General features: G+C 52.8%; 1 long non-coding RNA gene, 1 other non-coding gene and 1 pseudogene across 9 annotated transcripts; 1 reads left to right on the forward strand and 2 right to left on the reverse strand.

Moving 5' to 3' along the window:
* Window positions 1–3475: 3475 nt before the first annotated feature.
* Window positions 3476–5040, reverse strand: LOC147995412 (uncharacterized; annotated as a pseudogene). The gene is made up of 2 exons (XR_015683455.1): window positions 5000–5040; window positions 3476–4727 (listed from the first exon to the last, which is right to left on the reverse strand). The product of XR_015683455.1 is annotated as an uncharacterized LOC147995412 (transcript).
* Window positions 5041–12281: 7241 nt separating this feature from the next.
* On the reverse strand, window positions 12282–17615 carry LOC120101517 (uncharacterized). 3 transcript variants are annotated; one of them, XR_015684237.1, is made up of 4 exons: window positions 16975–17228; window positions 14893–15052; window positions 13269–13369; window positions 12289–12599 (listed from the first exon to the last, which is right to left on the reverse strand). It is a non-coding gene; the product is annotated as an uncharacterized LOC120101517 (long non-coding RNA). The 3 variants fall into 3 exon arrangements; XR_015684236.1 differs by lacking the exons at window positions 13269–13369; window positions 16975–17228 and adding an exon at window positions 17387–17615 and having other exon boundaries at window positions 12282–12599; XR_015684235.1 differs by lacking the exon at window positions 13269–13369 and having other exon boundaries at window positions 16975–17217.
* Window positions 17616–17725: 110 nt separating this feature from the next.
* On the forward strand, window positions 17726–26187 carry LOC102554501 (uncharacterized). 5 transcript variants are annotated; one of them, XR_015684233.1, is made up of 6 exons: window positions 17734–17956; window positions 18137–18226; window positions 19808–19851; window positions 20335–20569; window positions 24432–24472; window positions 25481–26187. It is a non-coding gene; the product is annotated as an uncharacterized LOC102554501 (transcript). The 5 variants fall into 5 exon arrangements; XR_015684234.1 differs by lacking the exons at window positions 24432–24472; window positions 25481–26187 and adding an exon at window positions 18392–18468 and having other exon boundaries at window positions 17726–17976; window positions 20335–21536; XR_015684230.1 differs by lacking the exons at window positions 24432–24472; window positions 25481–26187 and adding an exon at window positions 23555–23789 and having other exon boundaries at window positions 17732–17956.
* Window positions 26188–26701: the final 514 nt, after the last annotated feature.

Here is a 26701-nt window from a genome sequence, read left to right on the forward strand (position 1 = left end):
GGAAGCTGGAGGATGGCGGAGGTGACGGCAGGACCTAATGCAATTGTATTTAACAAGCAAAAAAAAAAAAACAACTGCAGACTAACCTGGCCTGTCTTCTGCCAAAGACCAAAGACCAGGAGCTTCTGCTGCTATGGTTACCAGGCACAGCTGGGCCAAAGAAAGGCAAGGCCAGCCAGGCACAGGGGATGTGGTAATGTGGCCCATTCAAAAGCAAAGCTGTCTTCACCTTGTCTCCACTGAGCCCAGTTGTAAAGTAGGAGGGATGTAAGGTCAATAAAACGGTCCATTTTCCCTGTGCACTTCTGGAGGGCCAGGCTGGGCTCCACTAGACTCAGAGATTTGCAGATCGCCAGTCTCTACCCTCAGGGTAGCTGCTGGCAGCTGGGAGGAGCCAAGGACGGACTGTGGTGTGTAAAAACAGCAAGGGCTCACGCGTGAGCATGACCAACCGGAGCGGGTAGGTAGGAGGGAGGAATGGGAACATGGCCACGTTCCTGCCCTCTTTGCTCTCCTCACCCCTTGGCGCCCTGCCACTGGGTCTGACCAGCTCCAACCTCTGGTCCATGTGTAACCCTAGACTCTCAGCACCCTGCAGCCCAGACGACAGGTTTCAACCTGAGGCCAGGAGAGCAGAAGGCTGCCTGAAGCTTTGCAGTTGGCGAGTGAGCTTTGAGAAGATATGGTCCCCAACCCTTACCCTCCAGCACAGTCCTGCTGACCTCCAGAGAGCTGTGGGCATTGACCACTGCATATCACATAGCATTTGTAGGAATTTGGGGTCCACAGCCAACACCATCTGCAAATTTCTATGGCTCTCATCCCCAGCACCTCAAAGATCCCACTATCACGGAACTGGCAAGAATGGCAGCCCCTAGAGAGGGTCCAGTTCTGATGCTGGCCCTTCAGGAGGCCCTGTTTGGAAATAAGTCTTTTCAAGGTGATTAAGTTAAAATGAGTCACCCTGGTAGGTTCCAACAAAGACCACTGGCTTCATGCAATCAGGGGTATCTGACACAGGGGTGGACATTTCCAAAGGAGGAACAGGCAGCCCAGTGTAGATGGAGGACACCACTGAGTGTTAGAGCAAGGAGCAAGGCCTGGGACTATCCTGCTGGGGCCTCCATTTCATTATGGTCTCCAGAACCAGCTCTAGAAACTCATACAACCACATGAGCATGACCATCACCATCGCAAACATCATCTTCAACATCACCAGCACAACACCCATCGCCACCTGCACACCAGCTCCACACCGCCACCACCACATCATCTATACAACCAGGAGAGGCTTACCATCTCCACTACCACCACCACCATCACCATCACTGCAGCCACCACCACTACACCACCATCACCATCATCACCACCATCACCACCACCACCACCACCACCACCATCACCACCACCATCTCCACCACCATCACCACCACCACCACCATCACCACATGACCATCACCACACGGTCATCACCCCAACCTCACACCCCCACCAATCATCTCTGGATTTGTGTTACTCTTGGTGGATTTATCGGCACCGATCCCTCCCAGCTCTGGAGGCTGGCCATGGGCAGTAGGTGCCAGGAGCACTGTGCTCCAGGCTTTGGAGAGGGGTTTCTTTGCCTCCACTCTGTGCTCTGTGGCTTGTGGCTCTGTACCACTTTTCTCTGCCTGAGTCTGAATTTCCTCTTGCTCTCCCGGCTTGTTTGTGTGTGTGCACGTCACAGCGCTTGTGTACGTGGGCAGAAGTCAGATGACAGTCTGTGAGGGTCATCTCTTCCTTTTGGCCATGTGGGTGCCAGGTGAGGCAAGGCTTGCCAGTCTTGGCGGCAAGCTACCTCACCTGCTGAGTCATCTCACACTTATTTTAAATGTCCCTGTTTTATTTTATGTGTGAGTGTTTTCCCTGCATGTCTGTGTAGCATCACATTCGTGCTTGGTGCCCAGAGAGGTCAGAAGAGGGCATCAGACTCCAGCAGCTGGCATTAACAGATGGTTGTGAATCTCCAAGCAGGGGCTGAGAATCAAGTCCTGGTGCTGTGCAGGAACAGGCAGTGCTCTGAACTGCTGAGCCATCTCTCCAGCCACTGTCTCGAGTCTCATTAAGACATGAGGGATGGCATTAGGTCCCACCTGGCTGATTCAAGATGCTCCAGGACCTTAAGTAGGTCTGCAAAGATTCTTTTTACCAAATGAGGCCATGTTCGAAGCCTCCTGGGATTAACACAGAGACATACCTTTGGGGGCACACACAGCTCATTACGGCCATGCTGTGGGACACATGGCGCTAGCTCAGAAACTTTTCCTGTGCCCTGTTCCTCAGACCACCTTCCCTCCACACACGGCGTTCTTGACAGGGAAAGGTGTTCAGTGGAGGGTCCATTTAGAAGCCTCTGTGCTACCTGTTCCTCAGCTCACCCTGCCTCAGCCTCTAGAACTTCCCCTGTGAAAGAACACATCACAGAAGAAACAATTGTCATGAGGACAGTCAAGCTCTGGGGTCTCTCTTGAGGTGTCCCTCTGAGTAAACCAGTCTGTCTCTTGGGGGGTCTTTGCTTGCGCATGTGTCAAGAAAGCAGCCCGGCAGTCACAGTCCTAGACTGCCGGGAGGTATAGATGGCATCCTCACTGCCTGCTGCTCCCGGCAGCTTGTTCCGAGGGTATGAGTTTATGGGGTGCACATTGGTGATTTGCAATAGTGAAGAAGTCCACACACGCCCTTCCCCCCGCCTGCCCTATTCTGGACCGTCAACAAGGACACTTTCTAAGTATTTCTGGGAACCTTTTCTTCACCCAGCAGAGCTAAAGACCACCTTCTGTGATGACCCAGGCAACTTAGGAACCAGCCATACGTACTGGACTCCAGAGTGTCTGAGAAGGTGTCGGTGGGGCTGAAGGGACCCTTGCTAATTACCAAGAAGTGACCAGGAGGCCCAGGGCCCAAAGCTCTGGCCTTGTAAGGGCAATGAAATCAAACTAAAACCCTGTGGCCAACCTAGGAGGACCCTGACTTCTGTTTCTGAGCCAAAGCAAGGGCTGGATGTGGTCTGGAGGTAACTGGGCTTTCTTTGCTGGAGGCCTTAGGCTCCTCCCCGCACACAAGAAAAAACAACCTGGGTCATTCATTCGAGCGGTTTGTATGTGCAAATATTTTTTTTATTAAAAGTCCACTTCCTGTGCCCGAGGCCCATCCCCTCCATCCACTCTTTCTGGCCTCTCTGTCTAGGACCGGAGTCATAACTGTTTGCATTTGGGCTAATAACGACCTGGGAGTTTGGGGGTGGATATGGGCAGGACTGTAAACTTTAATTAGCCTGGTGAGATTAACATCCTAGCATGGGGCCTGGGGTGGGGGCCTCCTTCAGAGCTATCTGATCCCAGTAGACACCCCCCTCCCGTGAAGAGCACCCTATACAGGATGTGCAGGAGACCGCACAGCAAGGCTTACACGTGCTGAGTTAATCTTTATTCGCCTCGAAGCTGAGCCAGGCTTCAAAGAACCCTGGGTCGAACTTGCTGTCTCTCTGGCTCAACAGTACTCACTGGTTTCCTCCTTACAGAAGCCTCAAGCAGAAAAATCAGGGACTGGGCTGTGTGACCTTGAGTCGGTTGCTCACCCTCTCCAGGAGGGGAGGCTAAGTGGGGAGGTTCAGGACAAACGCTATGGGATCTGGGATGCTAGACCCTACTGGGTGGCCGAATTGTTACTGCCTGGCTGCCTAGCCTGGGGTCACACGTTCAGGAAGGGCCGAGGATTTTCTGGTTTCCATCTGGCTTAGTATTGAGAGCATTCAGCGGCTCGGGGGCTGTTTCCACCAGCGTCCCCAGGAAATTGGCCTTCCCGAGAATGAAGTCATCTGCTTTCCTTTTATTTATTTATTTTTGTTGCCTTTTTCTCCTTCAAGCTTGAGCCTCCGGGCCTGTGCGGCCCCTCTCCACGGCTGTCGCGGGGAGAAGGGGTTCTGAGAATAGGGGAACCCCGGGGCGCCACGCGCCGTCCCGGGACTGGCTGTAGGTGAGCTCCCGGGCGGCCAGGGCGAACAATAACAGTAAATAACGCTGCCTCGTCAGCGTCATAAAAACGGAAACGCTTCCACTGTGTTTTAATAAGCGTCGCCCATCAATCTGCCTCCCTGCCGGCCGCGGGCACCGGGGAGGGAGCGGGAGGGGGACGAGGGGGCGCGAGCGGCCGGGGTCACGCGCGCCAGCCGAGCCGAGAGGCGGCCGAGCTGAGTAACTCCGTTGCCATGGCGACGTGGCCGCAAGGAACAGGAAGCGGCAGAAATAGCAGCCGCCGCGGTGCGGCCCCTCCCCCCGTGAGCCCGTTGCCACGGCGACCGGGCGGGAGCGAGGCTGCGCGGGCGGCCTCCTGCTCAGCCGACTGGCGCATGCGCAGTACGACATGCGGGTGGGCCTCGCCCCACAGCTCCCAGGGTGGCCCGTGGAGACCAGAGCTACTCGAGGGTCCGGTGTCTGCTCTGGGAGCCGTCTCGCTTCGGCTTCTGGCAGAGGCAATGCTTTCCAAGCATGCAGAAGGACGTGGGTACCGGAGTCCCCGACGTGTTCTGAATGACTACAGAGCCAGGACCTGGCTTCCCTCACCATGGATGGGGCACTTGAGTGACGTTTGGGATGCCTGTTCCTGGTCCCTTTCTCCACGTGTCCCTTTGCCAGATACAACCTGCATAGAACACAGAAGCCCCGGCACCCTCTATGTCCCCTTGTGTGCTAGAAAACAACGTTCTCCCCCCTTAAAGTTAAGGGAAACCTAGATGTTTCATAACAAAAGCCCTCCCCCACATCCCGTAATAGCTTGTTTATGTGGAAGCGGCTGCAGCCTTGGGGGTCTGAAGCTGGTGTGTGTGTGTGTTTGTTAAGGGGACACACGTGATTAGATCTGAGGCCGTTTGTGGAGAATTTTCTTCTCTGTAGATTCTGTTTGGTTTGTTTTTAATAAGGGTCAGAGGTCTGTGCTTCTGTGGGGAAGGGGGAAGGGTCACCTCGGATGGCCAGGCCAAAGTGTCCCAGGGGGGCAGGTCATGGGGCCTGCAATGCTAGCTAAGGCCAGCCGCTAAAGCTGCTCCATCTGGCTCTGCTCCCGGCAGGCAAGCACAGGCAGCCAGGATCTGGGATGCTCCCTAGAGTGGAGCCCCAGAGGGGGGACACCCTGGAACGGCAACTGGTCTCCCTGGGCAGGACAGCTGTCATTTCTCAACTCTGTCCAAGAGAGAGAGAGAGAAGGGAGCTGCTGCTGTCTGGCTCTTTCTACAGCACTATTCAGGGTGGGCTTATGTATGTAGTTTTCAGGTTGGCTGTGTGAAGTGAAGGGAGCCCCCAGCTACTTCAGATTCCTGGCCAGCCAGCCCAGCGTCAGGACCAAGGGCTACAGGCTATAGAAGAGCATCTCCACCCAGGAGAGCCTAGCTGTGTGTCTTTCCCTCCTTCCTCACCCTGTACAGATGGGGGTAGGGGGTGTGCTTGCCCTGAAGATGGGGTGTCCAAAGACACTGCATCTGCCATAGAGATTTGGGGATCGCAGTTAACTTTTTTTAGGGGAAGCCAAGGAGATGTGGGAGAAAAGGAGCAGAGAGACTGGGCTGTAATCCAGAGAAAGCCCCTGTCCCCGAGGCCAAAGTAGACGGAGAACTGCAGGTCCTCGTGGCTTGTGACTGTCCATTGAGGGAGGTAGGTGCCCAGAATCCGATGGGTATTTACTGCAGCGGGAAGGGGCTCCCTCGCTGTCCTCTGGGCCCTGAGACCTAGGCCGACTGTGTCCAGAGGCAAATGACTCCTGAGTTAAGGGGTTAAGAAGCATCATGAGCCCTGGCTCTGCCACCAAAGCCCTGTGGAATCTGAGGCAGGGCCACTTATCTTCCTTGGGCCTCAGTTTCCCATCTGGCAAACAGGTAGAGTGTCAAGGCAGTCACCCACTGTCTCATAGCTACCCAGTCAGTATTTCTGAGGTCTGTATGTCCTGTCTAATTTGACATTCAAACCAGCCCACCGAGGCAGATACAGCCATGGTCCCCAAGTCAGGCTCAGGGAGAGAGGCCCAGAGGAGTGAAGTCACTTGCCAGGATAAGCTAGAAGGTAGCATAGGCGTCTGTCACACCCGCAGGAGAGCAGGAACCACGCTGTGAGTGCTACAGTCACATGTCAGCACTCCCCCCCTCCCTTGCTCAGCCCTTCCCGTTTTGACGGCTCCACCCAGAGCCTTCCCTTTGTATGGAGTTGGGACGCCCAGCCTTCCTTTCTGAGGTTAGCAAAGGGACCAGATCTCTGTGGTGGCCGCTAACTGTCAAGAGTGAGGGGTGACTGGGAGGGTAGGTCTCCAAGGATAAGTGCACCGTGCACAGCTTTGCAGTTTGCCCCAGAGCTTGAGATCTGCCTACCATCTCCCCTGTCCCTTTCCTGCCGTTGATGTGGCAGGGCTGGGGGCCCTCACTCTCTAGGCAGGCGTGTGGCATCCAGATGGTGTGGTTAATCGCGCTGGAACCGTAAATCAGCGGTATTGTCCCAGCCTCCCTCCTCTTGGCAGTGCCGTCACCTGGAGGAGGAGCTGGTGTGAGAAGCCCCTCCAGCCCCGCCCCTCAAGCCCCGCCCACCAGCCCCGGGCTTTGTTCCCAGTCAGTGGCCAGTGTCTGTGTTTGAATACTGGCCCTGTCACTGCCTGACTGTATGGCTTTGCTGAAGCCCTGGTCTCCCTGTTAGCCTCAGTTTCTACATCCATGAAATCCGGGGGGTCACAGCACATGCTGTCCCCAGAACAAGATGAAGTCTCACATGTGGACCATTCTGCCAGGGCTGCTTCCTGGCTTCTAGCTCAGTAGATCCTCCCACAAGCTGCCTCTCACCTCCTTGACCTGTACAGGAACCTGAGAGCCAGAGTAGGAAAGCAAGCTGCCCAAGGCCACACAGCCAATTAGCGAGGAGCAGGGCTTCAGCCTGGCAGGCCAGAGTGACACTAAAGACCTCACCTCGGGTTCCAGTCGGCCCGCCCTCCCCAGACCCTCTGAGGCCATTCTGCCTATGTCTGCAGTGACAGCCAAGCATTGTTAACCTTGCCCAGAGCCACTGTGCAACCCAGGTCTGAAAAGACGCCTTAATAGGTCCTTAATAAAGCTGCAGAGACAGCGGCTTCCCGGGGCAGGGCCGGGGTCCAGGTGCAGCAGATGCGTCCTAATGAAAATGTCAGGACTGTGGCGGTGGGGGAGCACCTGCTCATGTCTCAGGCCCCATCTTCCTGTCCTCAGCTGAGTCACTGGATGCAGGGACACTCACTTATCTCTCCTTCCATCCATCCATCCATCCATTCATCCCTCCATCCATCCACCCTACTACCTCCCAGTGTTTATGGAATATCCTTCTTGGCCAAGGCTCCCATTAGATGTCCAGGTTCCTCTCTTTGTGTTATATACAACTGGGCACAACTGAGGAAGAGAGGACGCCAGAGGGTCTGTGAGAGCAGGGTCTGCAGGGCAGCCTTAGCCAAGCTCCAGGGTGCTTGTCAGATCCCTGCCCTTCCGGGCCACACTCTCTCGGCCTGTTTGTCAGTCAGTCTGCTGTGACAAAATGCCTTACTCTAATCCAACCAGCAGAAATGTATTTCCCTGAATTCTGGGGCAGGGGAATGCCACAATCATGCTGAGTCTGGTCAGGGCCTGTTCTTCTAGGTGAGGCCTTCTAACCTGAGTGTAGTAAGGGGGCGGGGGTGGGAGGCTTCTCTGCATCTCCTCTTTCCTCCTTGCCTTTCTGTGTCCCCTCCTCTTTCTTTCAGACAAAGACACACCATGTAGCCAAGCCTTGCCTTGAACTCCACACCCTCGGTGCCTCAGTTTCCCGAGATTGCAGGAGGATGCACCCCACCTCTCCTTGGTCCCTGGGGTCTCTTTGTCTTTTTTTTATTAGTGCATATTAATTATGCAGACTGATGGGTTTCCTTGTCATCTCAAGCCACATTTATGAGGAAACTAATCAGTCGGTAAAGGGGAGCCCCCATACCCCAACCCCCAAATGCCTTAAAGTACCATTTCCTAACGCCACCTCCATAAAAGATTTTTTATTGTTGCATTGTATGTGTGTGTGTGTCTGTGTGTGTGTGTGTGTGCTCATGTGAGTGTGTGCATGTGTGTGCAGGCATGCACACGCCACATTGACAGAGGATAACTTGGGAGAAGGGTCTCTCTGACCACGTGGGTTCGGAGGACTGAACTTGGGCTGTCAGGTGAGTAGCAAGCTCCTTTACCTGCCGAGCCTTCTTGCCAGCCCCTAATACCACCCACTTCCTAACACCCCCATCATAAGATCATGTTCCAACATGTATGGCTGTGCATTCACATCACAGCAGAAGAAGTGGGCTGTGGTATTCCAAGATCTGCAGTTCTACAGCTCTGCACATGGTAACTAACCCTTAAAGTAAGCGCTCTTCCAAGGACCCATTTGGATCCTAAAGCTCTGACCTAAAACCCAGACTGATGAGAGCTTAGCCACTGAACTGAGGTGGAGCCTGGCTATTGCTTCTGCTACCCCACCTAAGCTCCGGGAATCAGCTGTGCTACCAGCCCCCCCCCAGATTCCCTTGAACCCACAGATCAAAAACACAGACACACACGTTTACAGGAAGCTCACAGAACAGGGAAGGGACTGGCTGAGCACTGGGCTCGGGGCAGGAGCCAGGGCCAGGCCTCAGGTTATGACCCTGGGAAAATACCTCTCTCCTCCAGAGTTGTCAGGTCAGACAAGATGCCTTGGGACCCTGTGGCTGTTGGGACAGTGCTGTTATTGATGTCACAGAACTCCACGGCATGGAAGGGGCTCTAAAGTGACATTCTTTATGGTTACTTGTAGTTTTTCTTTTAAGAAAAAAGCAAACTGGGCTTGGTGGTGCACATTCTTAATCTGAGCACCCAAGAGGCAGAGGCAGGTGGATTTCTGAATTCAAAGTCAGGCTGGTCTACCTAGTGAGTTTCAGGACAGCCAGGACATAGTGAGACTGTGTTACAAAATAGATAAATAAAATAAAATAAAACAAAGAAACAGAGGGGTTGGGGATTTAGCTCAGTGGTAGAGCGCTTGCCTAGCAAGCACAAGGCCCTGGGTTCGGTCCCCAGCTCCGAAAAAAGAAAAGAAAAAAAAAAACCCACAAAAAACAAAGAAACAACAGACAAAAGAAAAAAAAACAAAGAAACAAAATCAAAAGCAGGAAAACAAAAGCAAAATGTCTGATTTGTCCTGGGTCCAGGTACTAGAATAATGAAAGCCACATCCTGGGAGGAAGGTGAACAGATCACTGTTAGTGCCTGTCCCACAGCTGGTTGAGGCTGTGCGGAGGATCCTGAAGCTTTCTGTGGATTTAAGGGAAAGAGTGCTGTGATCCATTAGTAATGCCTGTCACGGGCATGGTGAGGGGAGCACAAGCCAGGACATTGGTTGGCCATGCTGTGAATTCAGATTAAGAAGGCATTTAAATGGGAGATCCTTGTGGTGGTGGCTGCCTGCTGCTAGAGGGTCCTGAGCAAGTTTCTGACTTACTGCCTGCCTCAGTTTACCCCTTTGGGAAGCAAATATGCTAACCGAGGACTCATGCTATCTGGTGGATCACAAGTTGACACTCACATTCATGGGGCTCAGGAACTATTTCAACTCAACACTATAGTCTAAGTCTGGGCCATGGCTTCCTCGTATGGCCGCAGGGTGGTGGAGGAAGAGAGACCGACAGGTCCCCCAAACAATCTCTTCTATGAGGCTTACAGAACTGAGACCTCAAAAGGGGCAGGAAATCCCAGAAAACAGCTTTGGAAAGTAACTCACCTCCCCCTGCCCCAAAGGGCTGGAGGAAGACAGAGGGGTGGGACAGGGTGGGTGGGGCCAGGGGTCATGCAGCACTTTCTGAGGTTGCCTGGGTCCATGTGGGTTAGCAAAAAAAAGTCAACTTACTGAGGGGAAAAACAGAGGTGAGTGGGCAGAACCTAGTAGGTGGGAATCTGTGGAGGTCCTGGCAAAAGCCTCAGCACTAACCTGGAACCCAGGAGCAATGGGCGCTGACGGAAGCTCCAAACCAAACCCTGTTCTAGAACATTTAGGGAGGAGAGAGAAGGCAGAGCTCTCTCAAGACCTGGGCTGCTGTGGAGTCCTGAAATGAGACCCGTTTCTGAGATGCTTGTGGTCTGTATTCTTTGAGGGAGAGGTGGAATGGGGGCTGGGTGAGACCAGTTGCTTATGCCTTCTCACTTCCTCTCCAGCCAGTCCCAACTCCTGTGTGCAGATCTGAACTGCCCATAGGTACAGCTGAGGGCCTGCCACTCTGAGGCCACAGAGCTCCGTGTCCCCACCATATCTCCCTCTAGGACTCAAGCTTAGATCCCAGGCGGAATGCTGGGGTTGAGCAATGCAGGAGCAGTGAGTACAGCCCTCTGGTTTGATGGACAGGAACCGGGAGCTCCCCTCAAAGGGGAGGTAGTCAACCCAGGACTGCAGAGGACGTGCTCTGTCCCCGGTCCTTCATCCTCCAGAAGAGAGGATCCAAAGGCCTTGACTTTGACCATAGGAAATGGAAAACCTTGGGCCTTGAAGACAGGAGTTTGTCTTAGTTAAGGTGTGAGCAACAGGCTGTGTGGGCTTGGGTGTGTTACCTAACCCCTCTGAGCCTCATGGTGCTGGTGAGGATGGGGCGAAGGTCAACTGTGCAGGGTGCAGGTGTCCAGACACACCTTTAAGTCTCAATGGAGTAGAGCTCGGGTTAGGGTTCAGGCTGTCGATAAGATGGAATTTTATGCAAATGTGGTGCTTTCACCTTTTTTTGTTGTTGTTCTAGAAAGATCACTGGAATTGTGAGAATCACTATTGCTGACTCTTCACCAGGTCTGGACCCTGCTGCATCTTGGTGCAACTCGGGGTATGGTGCTAGAACAAGGTGATGGGTTTCTGGCTGTGTCTTCCTGGCGGGGCCGTTGATTGGCCCGTAATGGGAATAGTGTTTTTCCTAATTTGCATTAAGTTGACCAATTTCTTTTTTTTTTTTTCTCTCTATTCTTTTTTTATTTTGGAGCTGGGGACCGAACCCAGGGCCTTGAGCTTGCTAGGCAAGTGCTCTACCACTGAGCTAAATCCCCAACCCGACCAATTTCTTAATAAAGGGCTTCACCAAGGCTCTAAAGGTGGGGTGGTAACATGGGAGGGGAGTGAGCAGGGCTGACCTCTCCCTACCTTCAGTCCGAGAGGGGACACCAGGCCCTGGGGCTCAGGTCCTGCTGGTGTGTCTCCTTCCCGGGGACTGAGATAGCAGGAAGGAGGGGCGAAGGCAGGTGTTGTGGGAGGAGCCAGCTGTGCCCTGGTGTCCTGGGTTTGTTGCTGTTGTTGTTTGTTTTGTTTTGTCTTTTATCAATGTGACACAAGCTGGGCTCACCTGTGAGAGGAACTTCAAGAGAGGAACTCCTCCGCAGGACGGCCCTGTAAAGGTTGCAGGGGCATTTTCTTGAGAGATGATGTAGGAGAGTTCACACGCTGTGGGCAGCACCACTCCAGGGCAGGAATGGGTGACAGAGGAAAAGTATCTGAGAGAACCAGGAGACGCAAGCCGGAAAGCGGCATTTGTCCACGGCCTCTGCCTCAGCTCCTGCTCCTACTTCCCTTCACAGTGGACTGTAAGCCGTGAGCAGAAATAAACCCTATCCTCCCCAGGAGGATAAATGCTTTTGGTCCTGGCATTTATCATAGTAATACAACACGGAAGCTAAAACCAAGGGAACCCACAGAGAACAGCATGGGCCTCCCTGGCCTTTGACCTTTGACCTTGTCCTTATCACTGCACCATTTGGTGCCTAGGGATGACCCCTTTCCTTCCACAATACTGGGGCCTGCCGCTGTGCTCATCAACAACCCCATCCTACAGATGTGGAAACTGTGGCCCTGAGAGTGTTAGGAAACTGCCCCCACCTAACTTGCCATAGCCAGGGTCACTTAAGAGTTTGCAGAGTGCAGGGACTTTAGGGGGGAATCCTGATTATGCCAAGATTGGGGGTTCACAAGCCACATCATGGTTCTTCAGAGACCTATCTGCCTCGTGCACTGGCTGGGGAAGGGACTCAGCATTCCCCACCCCTGCACCTGTATGTCATGCCTGCTCCTCCTAAGAGTCCACAGGTTTCACAATCCAGAACAGGGGAGATACACCTCGGCCAACTTCCTGGACTCACCCCTAACTCCCAACCCCTAACCCCCAATCCCACTTATAAACTGTTTAGACAGTGTTTTCTTTCTTTATACTAGTCACTGCTCTGGGCATTTTTTTAAAAATACTTTATTTATTTATTATATCTGAGTACACTGTAGCTGTCCAGACACAGCAGAAGAGGGCATAGATCTCATTACAGATGGTTGTGAGCCAACATGTGGTTGCTGGGATTTGAACTCAGGACCTCAGGAAGAGTATTCGGTGCTCTTAACCACTGAGCCATCTCTCCAGCCCCTGCTCTGGGCATTTTAAAGGTATTTATCCTCCATATGAAGGAGATACCATTATGTGGCCATTATACAGATGAGGAAACTGAGGCACAGAGAAAATGAGGTTGGTAGGGGCATTGAAGAAGCAAATCTGTGAACCTGTTTAAAGACACAATTGTTCATTAATAATACAGAAGAATTCTGCATTTTTGTTTCCAGCCCAGCTCCCTGTCCTTCAAAATATGGTTTCTCCCAGAAGGCTTTGCTCCAGTCAGTTGAAGATGTCCCCAGAGCATTAAGTCACTTGGCCTCGGCCCTGGTCATGTCCACCCCAGCTCTTGAACACTCAGAGTTGTGAGCAAATGGGAGACCCAGCCAACCCCAAGGCAGGCACTCTGTTAGGGAGTTTGTCAGGTGTTCGTGGAGACCTACTATGTGTCAGAGACTGTGAATGAGACAGTCCCAAGAGCCCACATCATTGGATGATACCACCAACTAAACCAGACATCTTGGCTCGGTGGCCTTTAGGCTCCCATCTGTCTCAGGAGGGGCAGACCTAGCTGGGCAGTTAGGAGCCCTCAGGAGGAATGGCTTCTTAGCTGAGGCTAGGGGTGGGGCAGCAGGGATCATGCAGGCTACAGGTGGAGCAGGTGAGACAGACAGAAAGGTCCTGAGAACGCCCTGCGACAGGTCCCAGGCATGGGCCTTGTGTCTTTACGTCCCTCATAAGTGGCAGATGCTGGAAGGATGAGCAAAAGGCACTGGTCCCTGCCCCGTGGGATTTCATGACAGGAGACAGAGATGGGTGACATCGGCCAAGTGACTAACCGGACAAGGTCACTGCAGAGTCCAGTGTTAAAGAAGTCATGAGTCTTGGGGGAGGGGTCAGTGCTGAAGCTGGAGACCTGAAGTGGATGTGGGTAGGGCATCTGGGCAGGAGACAAAGTCAGGGTCAGTTATTCTGGGGCAGAATCTACATTTTCCCTAGAAGGCAGAGGGAGTTGGTGCTGAGGCTAAGGACAATGTGGTTGTGGTGGGGGGTGTGAGGAGGTGGGGGGGTGAGAAGTGGGGGGTGAGGGGTGGGGGTGAGGTGGAGGTGAGGAGGTAGAGGTGGAGGGAAGGAGAGTGAGGAGGTGAAGGGAGGGGGTGAGGAGGTGGGGGGTGAGAGGAGGTAGAGGTGAGGGAGGGGGTGAGGAGGTAGAGGGGTGAGGGATGGAATTGAGGAGGTGGGGTGAGGAGGTGGAGGTGAGGGAGGGGGTGAGGAGTGGGGGGTGAGGAGGTGGAGGTAAGAGAGGGGGTGAGGGAGGGGTGAGGAAGTGGGGGGTAAGGGAGGAGGTGAGGGAGGGGTGAAGAGGTGAGGGGTGAGGAGATAGAGGTGAGGAGGTGAGGGGTGAGGCGGTGGGGGGTGAGGGAGGGGGTGAGGGTGGGATGAGGAGGTGGGGTGAGGAGGTGGGACTTGGTAGGACTCTGGCCTGCCAACAGGACAGGGCCAGGCAGGTGGTCAGCTGAGCCCTGGACTGCCCTGTGTGGATGCTTCAATCAATCAGAGAGGAAAGCCCACCCAGTGAGACCAGGCTAGGGCCTTCAGCCAACATGACAGCTGACTCGGATCCCCAGCCAAGGGTTCAGTCAACCTTGTTGGGGTAGCCTTGCCTTGCCCCAGGACATCAGCAGTGAAAGACTTCACAGAGGCTTGGATATTTCCTCTGCTTCCTGTGACTGCTGCACATGTCCCTCCCAAGGAACTGGGGACCAAAGGAACTTGGCCAAGGGCAGTGGCTATTTCTGAGGATTGGGACCCGGGGACGAATCCTGTGCTCACCCTTTGTTCAGTGATGGAGACCACTTTTGCCACGGTCACCCACGTTTCCGTGGCCTCCAGATCAGCCCACTCCTGACCCAATAGAAGCCATGAGTGGGACAGGAAGGGACCTGCAAGGTCTCCCTTCATGATTCTTGCTGGGACCCTGTAGGGCTCTGTCATTGTGCCTTGCAGAGAATGGAGGAGGGGGGCACAGGCGAGCAGCGTCTGAAACCTAATTGTGTGCTGTCTAATCTATCAACAGAGGACAGCTCGCCGAGCCCCTCCCGGCTGGCTGATAAATGCCGTTCCAGGCCCCCTGTGTGCCAGGGTTGCCTTAATTGGTATCAGGACGTGCCTGGACTCCATCGTCCTCCCTGCCTGCTCACTCCTGCTGCAGCCACTAGCAAGTCACTGGCTGCCACCTCCACCCCTGGGAGGCACAGCAATGCCACAGCCCCAAGAGGAGCTGGAGACCAACAGGGACTTCGCCACCCAGAACACTTATTGGAGTGCCACCCTCTCCCTAGTGCTCCCACCTTCTGAGCAATTCAGGGGATCCAGCCCAGGAAGATAAGCAGAGACACTGAGGACAGATATGGGGTCCATTTCCACATGCACAGCCTGGAAGGGTTAAAGGGTGATGCCTACCCATTGGGAGGTTCTGTCGAGGGTCACACAGGACAGAAGGGCCAAGAGCAAGGTGACCCTGGAAACAGCTGCAAGACTGGCTGATTGGCTCGCACTGTCCTTCAGGTTAGGAGAACGCCTCCACATCATGCTCTCCCTGGTGGGTGGGTCTCTCCAGATTCTGATGAGAGTGGAGAATCAGCAAGAAGCAGAGCAGGGAGCAACTGGGATGTGCACTGGTTCAATCATTCATTCATTCATTCATTCACTCACTCACTCATTCCTCCAGGATTTACTGAGCAGCTAGGTGCCTCCCTCAGGGACCCGGCAGGACCAGTGACATGATTTTCAGAGTTGTGTGCAAAAGAGAAGTTGGAGTGTTCCTGGTCCAACACGTGACTGAGGATAACCAGGTGGCCATTGCACACTCCCTTCAGCAATGGACCTGGTTCTGCTCATCTGTGGCTGGGGGACCTGAAATGACAGCGAGGCCAGAGCTGTCCCACCCTGAGCCCTAGCTTCTTAGCTGTAATCCTGACTTGTCACAGGACTGAAAATCCCATGTTCTGCTAAATGCATTCAAGAGCCAAATCCAGCCCTGGAGAAGAGAAAGCTATTGACATTCTGCTTGCCTCTTCAGTGTGGTCAGTTTATGGGCACTTCTCCAGTCCGAGGCAACATAAAACAGACCTCACCTTACTCCTCGTTTACGTATTTGTTTATTGTTGTTCTTGAGAGAGCCTGTGTATCTCATGCTGCCTTCAAACTTGATATGTAGCTGGGGATGATCTTGAACTGATCCTCCTGCCTCCACATTCAAAGGATTATGGGTGTGTGATATTACTGGCTTACCCAGTGCTGGGGGCAGAACCCAGGGCTTTGCGCATGCTAGAGAAGCACTCCACTAACTGAGCTAAGGTCCTAGGTTTCTGGGTTTTTCTCTGTCTCTGACTTAACGTTTCTATTGCTGAAATGAAACTCCATGACCAAGAAGCAAGTTGGGGAGGAAAGGGCTTGTTTGACTCACACTTCCACACTGCTGTTCATCATCTAAGGAAGTCAGGACAGGAACCTGGAGGCAGGAGCTGATGCAGAAGCCATGGAGGGATGCTGCTTACTGGCTTGCTCCTCATGACTTGCTCAGCCAGCTCTCCCACAGTACCCAGGAGCACCAGCCCAGGGATAGCACCCTCCACAATGGGCTGGGCCCTCCCCCCATCAACCACTAATTAAAAAAATGCCCCCACAGACTTGCCTACAGCCAATCTTGTAGAGGTCTTTTCTTAATTGAGGTTCCCTCCTTTCAGATGACTTTAGCTGAGTCAAGTTGACATAAAACCAGCCAGCAAGTTTGTTTTGCGACAGGATTTAATGTAGTTTGGTCTGGACTCAAACTTCCTTAGTGTCCCTGGCTGACCTTGAACTCCTGATCCTCTTGTCTCAGTCTGGGATGACAGATGTGCATTGTTCCACTTAGTCCTCTCCCTTCCTCCTTCCCTCCCTCTTCTTCCCGGCTCTGCTCCCACCCCTACCCCAGTGCTGGAGGTCAAATACAGGGCCTCACAGTGCTCAGTGGATTTCACCACTGGGCTGCACTTCCACAGCTGCCAGCAACTTCCATGAAAAAGAGGGGGAAAAAGTGGCCGTGTGGGTGACAAATGGAACACGAGATCATTGTAAAAAAATAAGAACCGGGGGTTGGGGATTTAGCTCAGTGGTAGAGCGCTTGCCTAGGAAGCGCAAGGCCCTGGGTTCGGTCCCCAGCTCCAAAAAAAAGAACCCCCCCCCAAAAAAAGAACCGGGGCTACTGAGATGGCTCAGCCATTAAAGGTGCTTGTGGCCAAGCCTGCAGGCCTGCATTCAATCCTTAAACCCCACACAGTGGAAACAGAAGAACAACTTCCAAAGGTTATTTCTGACCTCCTCTTGTGTGCTATGGCACGTGCATACCCATGTGTGCAACACCACACACACACACCACACACACACACTCACTCACACTAAATTGGCATAAGTCTTGCTCAGCGTGAATTCTAAGACACCCCTACCTCATGCCTCAGGGAGCAGGGGCATCCAGGCCAGGCAAGGAAACAGAGAACTCACCCTGGACTCAACGCCAGTTCCTCCAACAGCTGGGAGACAGAGGCTCCTACCACAGGCCTCTCCCCAGGCCCATCATGGCTCCTCTCTCCCTGCCCTTCCTTCACTCACTGCCTGCTGTCCCTGGTCCCAGGACAGCATGAGGGCAGCAGGTCTAGTGGGCCTGAATCACTGGGCTCCCAGCTTTCTCTTCACCAGCGCCCTCAATTACCAGCTTCCCCTGTCTTGTGTATTCCCTTTGTGATTAACGCCCTTCTAAACTCCCTCCCCACCAGCAGCCACCAGCCCGTGACTGCAGAGCAGCCTGATTCCTTTAAAATGCAAACACCTCCGAACACACTCGCATACACTCTTGCACGAGCGTGCACATCACATGCACACACATGCTGCAAATGAAGCCCATCTTTCCCCGGACCTTCAGAGATCTGGACGCAGCTCCCAGGAGTACTGCCTGATAGGAAGTGCTGGAAACTTCTAGAAGAAGTTAGCTGTTGCTCTAAATGGTTGGCCGGAGCTTTGCTTATGGTCTACTCGGTGCCTGGTTTCCAGGCATGTTGGACAGGCATCTGTCTTCAGGAAAGGAAGGAATCTGAGGCTCAGAGAGGGCAAGCTACATGCTCAAGGTCACCCAGCCTGATGCCAGAAACTCCAATAGCCGCATCTTTCACACAATGTCAACACAGGCTGGGCCAGGAGCTAGAGCCAAGTGGGAGGGTGAGGCGGGACATAACCGTGTAGGGTGCCAGCCTTGGCTGTCCTTGTAGGACAGCTGGGCCTCACCTAAGAAGACGGGGTGCCCCTCTGCTGATCCCCAGCAAAGGGAGGGCTGTAGGACCTCCTGGTAGGACCCAGAGCTATTTCCAGTACTCTTTCACAGGACTGTGAAAGCCTCCCACGGGACTCACTGGTGTGACCTCCAGATGCAGCCCAGAAACTCTGCCTCTTGCCCTTGCTTGGAAACACTCGCTGGAGTCCCCAAGGACAGGTGAGGCCCAGGATGGCCAGGTAAGGAGGTCTGGCTGAGCTCCCTGCCCTGCCACCCCCCCCCCCCAGCCCCCTTCCTACACACATGCTGCACTGCCTCTGCTGCTCATTAGAGCAGAGCTGAGCTTGCTCTGGGTTTAAAATGCTGTGAGCACAGCCTGGCTTTCTTCCCCTGTTTCAGCACCAAGCGGGACTCTTCAGTGTCACCAGTTTCCTCTCCCTGCGGCAGAAGAAATGTCAGGGCTTCCTGGACCTCTGGCAGACCTCTGAGGTGACCTGGACTTTCCCATGGGTTCCTACAGTCCCCCACCATCTCCCAGATCAATATCCTGGGGGGACTGCCCACAACACGGACCGGCCAAGCTGCCCGCCTGGGGGCAGGTGGATGTACTTGACCCGCCCACCAAGGTCCAGAACAGGCCCTTCCACAATCCAGGCACTGAATGTACTGAGCCTCCTGGGGAGCCGGGACTTGCTGTTCCTCCCAGAGTGATGTGTCAGCAGGCGGTGTCTGTAAGTGTAGCAGCAGAGCAGGGCCCTCCCTACGGGGGGGGGGGGGGCAGCTGCTGTCCCAGGGCCACCCATCTCCCACCCCCATCCCCCATCATTTACCTGCCAGCTCAGAGCCTAGCAGCCCCTACTAACTGCCCCGGACTGGTTACAACAATGCAATGGAATTTTTTGTTTATTTGTTTCTTTGGAGAAGGACGTTCAGAAAAGCAGAATGCACTAGGTCTGGTGAGATGGTTCAGTCACAAACTAACGATGCCTGCAGCAGAGCCTTGTTCTATCCACAGAGACCCACAGGGTGGAAGGAGAGAACCAATTCCCCCAAGCTGTCCTCGGACCTCCACATGTGCACCATGGCTTGTGTGCACTCACACATAATAAATATGCACATACACTAATAATAAAGTTTAATAGCAATGGCTACAAAACTGGCCCAAAATACAACAAAGCCCCACAGACATGAAAAGTTCCACCATCAGGGGCTGGCAAGATGGCTCAGTGGGTTGACTGACTGCTGTGCAAGTGTGACAGAGGACTGAGTTCAATCCCCAGCACCATGTGACAAGTCAGGTGTGAAGGTGCATTCCTGTAGTGCCAGGGACAGGAGCACAGAAGCAAGAGGATCCCTGGGTCTCGCTGACCAGCCAGTCTGCCCGAGCCAGTGAGCTCCGGGTTCAACAGGAGACCTTGTCTCAAAAATATAGTGGTGCTGGGCACTGGCAGAGCACTTCTTTAATCCCAGCATTTGGGAGGCAGAGGCAGGTGGATCTCTATGAGTTCAAGGCCAGACTGGCCTACACAGCAAGTTCTACAACAACCAGAGCTATACAAAGAAAGCCTGTCTTGAAAATCAAGACACACTATAGATAAATAGATAGATAGATAGATAGATAGATAGATAGATAGATAGATAGATAGATAGATAGATAGATGGGGTTGGGGATTTAGCTCAGTGGTAGAGCACTTGCCTAGCAAGCGCCAGGTCCTGGGTTCGGTCCCCAGCTCCGAAAAAAAGAAAAAAAAAAGAAAAGAAAAGATAGATAGATAGATAGATAGATAGATAGATAGATAGATAGATAGATAGATAGATAGATCAGATAACAGGATTGGTCTTGAACTCACAGAGATCCACCTGCCTCTGCCTCTGTGTGCATTGATGTTTTGCCTTCACGCATGTCTGTGTGAGGGTATCAGATCCCCTGGAACTAGAGTTTCAAATGTTTGTGAGCCACCACGTGGGTGCTGGGAATTGAATCAGGTCCTCTGGAAGAGCAGCCAGTGCTCTTAACCACTGAGCCATCTCTCCAGCCCTTTAATTTGAGCCTTTTAACTCCTTTTCCAGTGTAATCTGCAAGGTCCAGGATTCTCCCTCTGGCCCTAAAATTGGTGAGTCTCCTAGGTCTTTTGCTGGGCAACAGATAGTTTAAGTGAACAGGGTTTCCTGTGTGTGTACAGGCTGAGGTCAGACAGCATCGGTACAAAAGATACAGGCTCATCTGGCTTCCTGTTTTACCAGCCGATGTGTCTGGCTTTTATCCTCTTAGTATTAATATGGCTGCCTCACCTTTGCTACTACATCCACATTCTATTCGGAAAGAAATAAAAGGAGTAATGTGACAGTTGTTTTCTAGGAAAGTTTTACTTTTAGATTCAGGAAGGAATTTCTTCTGCCTTTCTTCCATTGCCCAGAGCTGGGCCACCCTAGCTGCAAGAGATGCTGAGAGGTTAAGTGTTAAGCTTGTCTGGGTCCTAGAGTAGAGGCAGGCCAGAGACCGGAGGCATGGAACTTGTGTGCGAGAGGTCACACAGGTTGGGTCAGGCAAGCCTCAGCAATGATGTCATGACTGTGCCTTCCTTGCCTATCTTCAGATCTCCTGTGTACCCCTGGCTGTCTGGACCTGCTTCTCTTCCTCTGCTCACAGTGTGCAGTTGAATGGGACTACAAACTCTCCTGTGTCACCAGGGTTTCTAGTAGTCTGTCTTGTCTCCACGGATAACTCAGCAGTCCCAGAGAAAGCCCCCTGCCTGCTGTCTGCAAAGAGAAGCCATTGTTTTCCCAGTGTGGGGTAACCCTCAAGGACTCTGGGAGCTCTAAGAACAGTGGGTAAGTTCTAACCATCTGTATTTCCATGGGTGGGAAGCTGAATCTGACTCTGTTCTTTGGGCACCCAAAGCTCAGAAGTTCAAAGTCATCCTCAGCTACAATTGAGTTCCAGACCAGCCTTGACCACATAAGACCCTGTCATAAAAAATAAGAGGGGCTGGAAAGGTGGTGCAGTGGTTAAGAACACTGGCTGCTCTTCCAGAGGATCCGGTTTCATTCCCAACACCAACATGGCAGCTCACAACCACCTGGAACCTCAGCTCTAGGGAGTCTGACACCTTTTGGTCGTTGTGGCATCAGGCACACAGAACTGTGTGTTAGCGTACATGCAGACAAAACACCTGCACATATTATAAAATCAAATAATAAGAGGGGAAGGAGGAAGAGGAGGAAGAAGGGGAGGAAAGGCAGGAGAGGAAGGAGGAGGAAGAGGAGGAGAGAGAAGAGGATTGGAGGAAGAAGGCAAGGTAGAAACTCATTGCAGTGGTTGGAGTTTTTATTCTCTCAGCCCGGCAGAGGGATGAGGGAGCATATGTCCTCACAAAATGCCCTGCTTCGTGATCTTGAGAATGTGCCTTTCCTCCCTCCCTGCATTCCAGGGTTCTGTTTCTAGAGGTTCTCAAAGGGCAGAGCTGGCTCTTTGACCCCACCCTGGATCACCTGAGGGAGAGGGCAGCCCAATCTCAGTTTGGGATTACTTTGCTTCAAGGTGACTGGGCTCTGGGGATATGGCTCAGCTTGCAAGCTTGAGGACCAGAGTTCAAATCCCTGTAACTATGTAAAGAGCCAGACACTTTAGCAGCTCACAGCCACCCATAACTGTAGCTCCAGGAGATCCAACACCCTCCTCCCTCTCTCTCTCTCTCTCTCTTTCTCTCTCTCTCTCTCTCTCTCTCTCTCTCTCTCTCTCTCTCTCACACACACACACACACACACACACACACACACACACACAAATATATAAACATTTAAATAATAATAAAGTTGGGTGGTTGTGGCACATGCTTTTAATACCATCACTCAGAGGCTGAGGCAGGCAAACTTCTAAGATTAAGACCAGCCTGGTCTGCAGAGTGAGTTCCAGGACAGCCAGGGCCACACAGAGAGACCCTGTCTTGGAAAACCAAAGCCAACCAAGCAAAAGCAATAAATAAAACTGAAATACGTAGAGAACTTCTGAGGAATAACAGCAAGACTGGACTCTGGCCTCCCATATGCACACACAAACAGGACATGTACACACAAATAAAATTAAAAACAAATAAAAAAGCGGCTCCCCAGGTCCTCATAGATCCTCACTGGAATCCAAATGTTTATGGGGATTTTGCACATGCCTGGGCTCCATCTCCAACACACAAAACAAAATTGAGTTTCTGTGACATCTTTGGGGTAAAATGAGGTCAATTGGCGTCTGACTCAGTCCACATAGAGTGAGTTCGGGCAAGTTCGGGCTTCTGCTTTAACAGCCTCAGTTTCCCCTTCTATAAAACGGTGTGGAGTGGGCATGATTCAGATCAGTACCGTATTAGCTCCCTAAGGGAAGGACAGGCTTTGATGGGTGCTGAAGAGGATCCCTGCTGTCTGTCAGTTGCTCCTCCAGTTGGGGGTGCAGCTGGTGATTTGAGGACGTCATAGGCTTCTACACCCAGAGGTCACCCATGCTAAGTGAGTCAAGTGTCATTCCTGGTGAGATGGGAGTGGCCACTGTGCAGGGGGACTTCCTCCACCTGGCACCCAGTTCCAACACCCAGGGACAGCAGCAGAATCTTGCTCAGGGTGATGAGGGTGTGGGACTTGGGGGGGCTGGCATCACTGATATGGTAGTTACAGTATCAGGGAGCTGGGGAGTCACCTGTCAGCACTGCCTCTGAGGGAAGGTTACAGCTCTGCTGAGGGATTCCTGGGAGGTGCACTGCTTTGGTGCCCATGGTGAACATCTTGTGCAAGTTCCTAGATTTCAGACTAAACCGCACAAAGATGGCCTGTCTCCTAGCAGCCAGGACTTCCTAGTTTAGAGGCTAGCAGGAGACTACCTCCCACCACCAACCACCACCACCACCAGCACCACCACCAGCACCACCACCACCACCACCACCAGCACCAGCACCACCACCACCAGCACCACCAGCACCACCAGCACCACCAGCACCACCACCACCACCACCACCACCACCACCACCACCACCACCACCACCACCACCCCAGTCACAGAATCTCAGCTGGGAGGAGGGAGGAGGGAGGTCAGGGGAGCTCAGAATCGCTGGGTGGCTCCAGCAGTCAGACTCCCAGGGAGGGAGGCTGGGGAATGTTGTTACACTGCAGCTGCCTGGACTTGGTCCTCCAAGGTATCCAACCAACCATGAGCTCAGAGCCTCTCCCAGCTTCCTCTTGCCCTCCTCTTCTCCCCCCTTCCTCTCCTCTCCTCTCCCTCAACTCCGCAGCCCTCCTCAGCGAAATTTCTCTTGGGGTTGAATGTACACACCAGTGTGCATACCTGCAGGTGCCTTGTGTGCACATCTGCATGCATGTGGGCTGGTGTGCATGCATGGTGCTTTTGCAAATGTGCGTGTGTTGGGTGTGTGTGCACATGCAAGTGGGCCAGTGTGCATGCATGCATGCACCGTGCCTTGTGTGCACACATGCATGCCTTTTCTGTGCACACGAGCCTCGTGCCTGTACGGCCGTGTGCATCCGTGCAGGTGTGTGCTTGCTAGCGCCCGTGTGAGTGAGTGAGTGCCCGCGGGCGCGCGTGCAGGCGGGGCAGGGATTTGAAGCGGCGTGAGAGCCGCTGATAAACAGCCCGGAGCGGCGCGCTGGCGGCTGCTATCGGAGCTGCTGGCAGGCGCGCAAGAAGCTGTCCCGGCCGCCAGCGCTATCAGCCCACGGAGGGAGGGCGGCAGGCGGGCGGGAGGGAGGGAAAGTGTTTGCTTCAGCCCTTAATCACGGAATTTGAAATCCCAGCGAGTCGGTGCCATTTATTTTCAGAGCCTGTCAAGGCTGGTTTCGGCGTTTAGAAGAAAGGAGGCTGAGCGCATTTACATCTCCGGCTCCCACCGCCCTTCTGGATCCGGTGGGGAGAGGCCAGCGGTCCGCGCCCGGGACTGCCCCGCCACAGCCAGGGCTCTGGGTGGCAGATAGGCCTGCTGAGTGCAGGGTGCTGGCGAGGGTTATCTTGAGGCACCGCATTTTATCCCATAAAGCAATCCTGGTTCCCCCAAAATTTGCCCCGGTTTCGGAAGACTCCTGCCAACCTCTTCCCCTCGAGCCTAAAATGTGCTCAGGGCACCGAGGGACAAGCACCTCCTTGTGCAGATTCGGACACTGAGCCCTGAGACTGAGTTCAGGAGATCAGCAAGGCCAAGGTCATTCAATGGCAGACGGAGACTAGGAGGGAGGCTGGTGATGAGGGTGTCTGCAATACACAGCACCTCAGGAAATGGAGAGGGAGCTGGTAGAAGGACAGCTCTCCAGCTCGGTGACCTTACCCACTGTCCCTTCTCTGACCTTCACGTGGCATGTTAGCCACCTCCCAGGGAAGCGGGTTGGCCAAGGCTGGGCAACCAGGTCTGCCGAGTTGCTGAGGATGTCAACTCTGCATCTAATCTATCCAGCCCCACTCTTTTTGTCCCCAGCCTCCAGTCTCTCTCGCTTCATGGGGCTTCTGTCTCCAAGGAGACCCTTTGGCTGAGACACAAACCCCCAGGAAAAGATGGCAGTGTCTACTCCCCAAGGCCCCGATGGAATGAGGACTTCCTAGGACCTCCAGTGTTCCAGCATGCACAGTGCCCAGCACAGCAAAACACCTAACATGTCCCTCTTTTCCTTACTGATGTAACCTCTCAGTCTTGCTCTTCCTTCCCAGGACAGGAAGTGTCTCTCAGGAGCTTCTCAGTTCTAATTTAGGTGAGTCCCACCCAAGCCCTTGGAAGGTTCCCATGCTGGGGAAGATGGGAGAACAGTAGAGACTGGAATTTTCCTGTCCATCTGAACACTTAAAAAGCCTTATTTATAGGAGAATCAGCTAACACTATGGCTTCTGTGTGGCAGGTTATTTCACTGCATTGTTTATAGTTACGTAATGTTCCATTGGTCATGCATATCTGCATGAGGTACCTGATCCTTAGTAGATGGGCCATACAGATTATGCCAAACTTGTCTTCTAACCTCCAAGCCTCCGAGCACAGGCTAGTCTCTTCCAGGAGGGGCCATGAGGGCCATCAAGTACCCCTGCAGGCACAAGGGAGAGGGCAAATCGCTCTGGAGAACTTTCTCCCCTTTCTTTTTTTTTTTTTTTTTTTTTTTTTTTTTTTTTTTTAAAGATTTATTCATTTATTATTTATAAGTACACTGTAAGTATCTTCAGACACACCAGAAGGGGGCATCAGATCTCTTTACAGATGGTTGTGAGCCACCATGTGGTTGCTGGGAATTGAACTCAGGACCTCTGGAAGAGCAGTCGGGTGCTCTTAACCGCTGAGCCATCTCTCCAGCCCCTTTCTCCCCTTTCATAAGCAAGAGGTTGGCTAGGATTTTCCTAGAGCCAGAACAGAATAAGAGAAATGGCTTCAGGCAAGGAAGCATGGCAGGAACCTACCCTTGATGTCCACCTAGGTAAGGAAGGCCCTCAAATTCAAGGTAACACCCAGGCAGAGCTATGCAGGGCGGCTCACTGAGTCTGAAAAGGGTGGAGCATGATTGAGACCAGAATGGAGCAAGGGCCCTCCAAACACCCTCTCTCCCCTTCTCCATGAACCCAGGGCCACCTCAGTCTACTCCCTAAGGTCCTGGTTTGGGATGAGGATTTCCTGGGACCTCCAGTGTTCCAGCATGCACAGACCCTGGCAGAGCAAAACACCCCAATTTCCCCTCTTTCCTTACTGATATGCCCATTGCCCTGCTTTTCCTTTACAGGAAAGGAGGTATCTCTCGGGGTCTCGGGCCCATAGAGGAAGTAGGAAGGAAGCCCCAAGCTTGAAGTGCCTGCTTTACTTGGGAGCCAAACTCCTTGTAGCTTCAGTTTGCCTGTCTGTATATGTGAATATTGGCAACACCTATCTCACCAGGCAGGAGTTCTGAGAACTCACAAGGAGTCCAAGAAAAACCCACAGCAGGCTCTTCAGCACACTGCTAAGTTCCCAGGGAGCCACCTCAGTAAAGAGAGTGTGGTATATGTGTGTGTGTGTGAGTGTGTGTGTGTGTGTGTGTGTGTGTGTGTGTGCCTGTGTGGACATTTGCATTCACATATGTGTGTTCATGTGGCTGCACATCTGCTTGTAAATTCGTACAACTGCGCACATGTGTGTACATAAGTGTATGTGCATATGCATGTTTACACGTGCATGTCTGTCACTCTGTTTGAGTGTAGCACCCACACTTGTTTTAGTTGCTTTTCTGTGGCTGTGATAAAATACCATAATCAAAGGCAGCTTAAGGAAGAGTTTGTTTTAGCTTCTGGTTCCAAAGGAGTAGATGATCATAATATCTAGGAGCAGGAAGCAGAGAGATCACATATCAGCTGAACACAGGAAGTATAGAGAGTGGCGGGGGGGTGGCTGTAAACTCTGAAGCCATGCCCCCAGTGATATATCTCCTCCAGTAAGTTTCTACTTCCTAAAGATTCCTTAAGTTCCCCAAACAGCATCACCAACAAGAGACCAAGTGTAGAAATGATGCTACAAGGGACATTTCTCATTTAAACCACCATACCACTCTGTGTGTCCATACTCTGCCCCCAGAGGGCATTGCGATTTTTCAGCAGACCTATCAATACACCTTTCTAATTTCTCTGGGCCTTAGTTACCCTGTAAGATAAGGATGACAAAGTATGATTCTAAGCATATTAAGCAAACAACACACACACACACACACACACACACACACACACACACACACACACAATGAACTCAGGAGTAGTTGATGTGTGCTTATGTAACAAAATGGAACATAACCAGAGCCAGGAGCATGCTGGTACATGATGGAGGCTTTAAAAGCTCAGCACAATTTGACACCAGCTGGGGCTTTTCTCTGAAGAATATGCTCTGTGAAGGACTGCCTGGATCCCTGAATAGAGATTATGCATGTGGAACAGACCAGTGGATAGAGCAGCCAAAGTACAGTCAATACTAAACCTGA

Source organism: Rattus norvegicus, chromosome 3 (assembly GCF_021556685.1).
Source record: "Rattus norvegicus strain SHRSP/BbbUtx chromosome 3, alternate assembly SHRSP_T2T, whole genome shotgun sequence".
Lineage (NCBI taxonomy): Eukaryota > Metazoa > Chordata > Mammalia > Rodentia > Muridae > Rattus > Rattus norvegicus.